The 5,577-nt window shown below is 34.3% G+C and overlaps 1 pseudogene; it reads right to left on the bottom strand.

Annotated features, from left to right (window-relative positions):
- Positions 1 to 1,896: 1,896 nt before the first annotated feature.
- On the bottom strand, positions 1,897 to 2,981 carry LOC103748354 (annotated as a pseudogene).
- Positions 2,982 to 5,577: the final 2,596 nt, after the last annotated feature.

Raw genomic sequence — 5,577 nt, forward strand, 5'->3', positions numbered from 1 at the left:
GGCCAGCTGGGGCTACAAGGAGATCCTGTCTCAAAAAGACCTAAAAATAAAAAATAAATAGATTAAAAAATTAATTTTAGTCACTAGAATGTTTAAACCCAGTAGTTTTTGCCTTGAGGGAAATATTTCATTTAGATGTTAGAATTGTATAAAACTGTAAAATAGTCTAGGCTTTTCCTAAAACATTTGCTAAAATAATTGCTCAGATTTTTGTCATAACATTTCTTTAGTAATACATATGAATAAGAGAACTCTGGGAAATCATAAAATAGGGGGTTTATTTTATTATTTTCTAGTAATGTGTATTAATTATGCAAGGTAATGGATTTAATTATGGTGCTTCATGCATGCATGTAATGTACGTGGATAACATTCCCCTTCCTCGTTTGCCTTTCCTTGCATCCAGTTCTCCTCTCCCTATGTTCACCTTCTACAATCCTGATCTTCTCCCTTTTGTTTTCATGTCCTCCCTACCAGAAATTCCAGATGAGAGCAAACACGGGGTAATTGTCCACATGAGACTGAGTTAGTTCCCTTCATGCGATCATCTTCACATCCATATATTTTCCTGCAAAATAAATAATTTCATTCTTTTTATGCCCCCCTCGACCCCATTGTGTACAAGCCATATTTTCTTTATACAGCTACTCTTGTTTCATATATTGGCTATTGTACCTAGTGCTTCAGTAAAGCGGGGTGTGCAGGTATCCTTGTGATACACTAACTTACATTCCTTCTGTTACATGTCCAGAAGTGATATAGCTGAGCCATGTGGTGGTTGTATTTAAGTTTTTGACCTCTCTATACTAATTTGTATAGTGACTGTACTGATTTATATTCCTATCATAAATGGTCCCTTTCCTCTTTACCAAAATATGTCTTTATTTTTGTTTATTAGTGATATGCTTTTTGACTAGTTTAAGATGGAATCTCTGTATAGTTTTAATTTGCATTTCTTTGATGGCTAATGATGTTCAACAGTTTTATATGTATTCATGGGCAATTTAAACTTCATCATTTGAAAAATGTCTGCTCATTTAATTATTTTATTGATTATTGTTTATTCTGTTAATTACATTTTTGAGTTCATTGTATATTCTTGATATCACTCCTCTATTGGATGAATAGATAGTAGATTTTGTCCTGTTTTGCAGACTATATCTTTTATGTTGTTTCTTTGGTGCACTAAAGCTGATGCAATTCCAGTTTTCTGAACTGTTGTCATTCGTTTTGGAAAGTCCTTGCCCCTGCCCCTGTGGGCAATGTTTTGGCTATAATTTAAACATAAAGATGAGGGCTGGAGAGATGGATCAGCAGTTAAGAACACTGGCTGTTCTTACAGAAGACCTGTGTTCGAATCCCAGCACCTACACAGCTAACAACTGTCCATAACTCCAGTTCCAGGGGATCCGACAGCCTCTTCTGTCCTCTGTGGGCATTGCACGATACAGGTGCACTCACCTACGTGCAGGCAATACACACATATACATAAAAATAATAAATAAAATATTTTTAAAAAGATGATAGTACATTTCACAGACCACTTTGGAGAACAAAGTCTACAGATTTGGACTTCTGTTTAATGCTGTTTAGTATATCAGGTTATAATAAAGTCATATAATAAACATCAATTTAAAATATTTTTCTTCACAAAATGATAAAGCAAACTTTTATAGTAAAACTTATCCTTGTATGCAACAAGGTCAATACTATTAAGCTTCAATGAAGGAAGATAACAGAGCTAAAATAGAACTTCCCCATTCCATACTCAGTATTCTAACCCAGTGACTGTGGAATGAAGCTCAGATTTTTTTTTTTACAGATAAATGATAAATAGACTCCTTATTGTTGTTGTTATGGCTTTCTCCAATATCTTTTGGTAGCAGAGCATTTATCTTATTTAATTACACTATTGGTTGTAGCTTGAGCCCTGCACATGCCCTTTCCTTTCACCTTAAAGGGAGCTGCTTTGTAAGTGGCTGCAGACTCATCATGAGTGTACAGACTGGATTTGATCTGCTTCCAGATCTTCTTAGGATTCAGTGCCTTGTCAAGCTCTCCAAGGAAAGCATCAAAAAGCATTTCTGTCTCCAGGAATGGACGCATTAGGAGGGGCCAAGATGTTCTCTTTCTCTGGTGACCAGGCACACATGACATTGCTTGAGACAGCGCTGTGACACTTTTACAGGTTTTAGATCACAAAGTAAAATCGCCATCCGATTTTGCATTGGTTCTAGACGCACATGATTCACAAGTCTACTAACAATGGTTCTTGGGACTGTTTCTCCAACATCTCTTCTACATACAAAGATTTTGCATCAGGGTGGTTTTTTCTTTCTTCCTTTCTTTCCCTTCCTCCCTCCCTCCCTTCTTTCTTTCTTTCTTTCCTTTCTTCTTTCTTTCGCATTAATGATGCATCTGATTCAAAGATTCAGATCCAATACACCTATTGGATTAAAGTCAGCATTTGCTGCTAATGCTTGCTGCTTTATTTTCATGCTTCTCTCCTTTTTTCAATATTCTTTTTCACCTTTATTTTTTCTCCTCTCCCTTATTTAATCCATTTCGTGGTACCAGAAGAGGTGACTGTTTTGATGGAGATTTAATTACCACATTTTAAGAATCTGTAGAATTAGCAGTGGGTACCAGATGAGAGTGGTATTTGCTTCATTTCATTTTGAATTCCTACCTGAATTAGCTCTTGTTTTAGTTATTCAATTTCTTTCTTCAGTTTAGCATTTTCAACTTGAAATTTCTTCTTTTCTTTCAAATTTGCTGGCACATTGCTTTCTCCTTCTAAAGAGCAAGTCTCACTGCTGAAGATACGCAATGATCTGATCTGCTTTTGCATCCTTCAGTTCAGTCTCTTCAGAACATCGTTGGTTGTCATTTTTGCCAAGAAACATCAGAAAATCATTAAGAGGTGAACAGCAACCCCAGAGCAGCCTTAAGCAGGTATGGGTAGGAACAACCCCTCTCATTGCATTGGAACTAGATATTGTATATTTAATAAGTAGTTTGGGGACTGAAGGGATGGCTCAGCAGTTAAGAGCACCGGCTGTTCTTGCAGTGGATCAGGGTTCAGTTTCCAGTACCACATGACAGCTAACAACTAACTCCAGTTCCATGGATCTGATGCCCTCTTCTGACCACTGTGGGCATCACAGAACATGTGCAGAACATGCATGCAGGCAATATATATAATAAATAAAAATTTTAAAAAAGAGAAAAGTTGAAACAAGCAAACAAAAAGCCCCAACTTCTCCTTTCTTGGTATAGCCTATGGAGCTGAACTGAATTGAAGTCATAGCTCTAAAGGGTACGTGTGGGAGTCAGCTACCTAATATTCTTTATCCATTTGTTCATTTGTTTGGTGAGCACATCATTTGAGTATGCTGTGTCAGGGAGCTTAATGCATATTTTAAAGGATATAAATATCACATTAGGTTGTATGAAAGATTGTAATTAGTTTTTAGCATGCTAATACTTGAGTCCCCAGTAAATACATGCTAAGTAAATTCCTCAAAATTTAATAGGAATGTTTTTAAATTTACATATTTCACTTGCTTTATAAAAAATATGTCACATATGTTATTATTGGCTAATTCCACTTTCACAAAACAACTGCAAAGCAACTTGCAATAAATGATTTTATTTAGCACATGTAAACAAAAAGGAATTCAAAGTAAATGGAGGGCTGAATTTTGTAACTTCTTATGTTATGACTTTGTTTTAGATTAGATTCTTGGCATAGTTCTTATGTTTTTTTTTCTTTACTCTTTATGAATCTTTCAAATTCAAGACAAATTCACTTTAAACCAAAGCTATATGCCCGTAGATTGTGGCACCATAACATTTGACTATAAAATTCAGTGTAATATTGACCTTTCAAAAAATGCAGAATAAATGTCCTAACGTTTGTTTAGATATAGTTGAATAAGATTTATGATGAATTCTAAAATCATGATTTTGGGGATGAATAAAATTAATTATAAATTTGAAAACATTTATAAAGTATGTGTTTTAATGTGTTTTCCTATTGGAAAGCTGATTCTGTAAGTAAAAGGCAAAAATTAATTAATAATGAGAGGACAAGCACTGCAAATCTATTTAAAGGGTAAATTTATTCCACTTAGAAACACTTCTCAATTGCGCTCCCTTGCCAATACCTTCCAGTGATAGAATTTTCATCAGCACATGTAGTAATGTTTAACTCATTAATAAAGAATTGCCTTCATTTTCTTCACAGGATTAGTTTTTCCTCTTTAAATTTCAAAGTAGCTTTTTATAATAGAGTTGCTTAATGTTGAAGTTCCTAATTTTTCAATTTCATTTATATTAATAGTTACTCTGCATTTCTTATATTTTTGCTAAAAAGAACTATTTAATTTTTATTTGTGTGTGTATGCAAGTACTTGCAGGGGCCAGAAGAGAATGTCAGATCCCACAGAGTGATAGTTACAGGCAGTTTTGAGCCGTATAATGCTGGTGCTGCACTCCTAGACATTGAGCTATACTCCAGTCCTAGCCTGTCTTACCAGTACATCTGTCTATTCATTTTTCATTAGATATTGTATAGAAATAATTCATATCAAACTTACACAGTCTGTGATATTTTCTGCCAAGAATCTCTACATATTCTCAGAGCTAGAGTCTTGGTCAAGATGTGTGGGCTATCAAATAGAAAGGAATGTGCTGACAATTCACAAATTAAATTTACCCATGAGCAACCTTTGTTAGTATAGAACTTATTTTAAACAAATGGAAGAAATATAAACATTGTTGCAACATACTAGAAGTTTCCCAAATGACTTCTATTAGAAAATTTAAGGAGCAAAACCAAAGAACTAAAACATATTTTTTTATCCTGTAGGCAAACCATTCCAATTTCTCACTACAAGTTTTTAGATCAACTTCGTTTTGGGGGATGATTCATGGTACTTGACATTTTAACATCAAGGACTGGGTCCTGTCTATGTTACCAGGGCTCAACTAAGTTCTTAAGCATACTCCACATAAAAAGGAATTATTGAATAGCATATTGGCTTGGAAGTCAAAATAATCCTCAATCAAGAAAAAAGAGGTTTTGTCTTAAATTATGTGAACTTATATCTATGGCTATAGTTCAGGGAGTGAACTTGAAATGTAGGTAGACACGTGTGTATCTTCATGGGGAATTTTCAGGAAAGAAAAGAGTTTTCAGGGTATACCGAATGATAACTTACTGAGATGTGGGAAAATAATGCAAAGTATTTGCATGTTCACTTATGTTATTCTTACTAAATTTTCATTCCAGAAGTGTATTTTCTTGTTTAGTCATTTGAAAACTCTATAATTTTAGCAGCTTTGGAAACATTCTTTGAAGCAACTATGTAGTTATTAAATTATCCAAACATTGGCAAAATTGTATAAATAATGTTGTAATTATGTACCTCTGGTAATGTGATTTGCAAGCAGCCTGTCACGCCACTGAATATAGATGCATGTAACTTAAATAAATGATATGTGTATTTTACACGTATCTGGACACATAATATTCTAATGTAAAACACTGAAACGCTTCAGAAACATTTTCTA

This window comes from Nannospalax galili, unplaced genomic scaffold, assembly GCF_000622305.1.
Source record: "Nannospalax galili isolate Female #2095 unplaced genomic scaffold, S.galili_v1.0 scaffold925, whole genome shotgun sequence".
In the NCBI taxonomy this organism is placed as follows: domain Eukaryota; kingdom Metazoa; phylum Chordata; class Mammalia; order Rodentia; family Spalacidae; genus Nannospalax; species Nannospalax galili.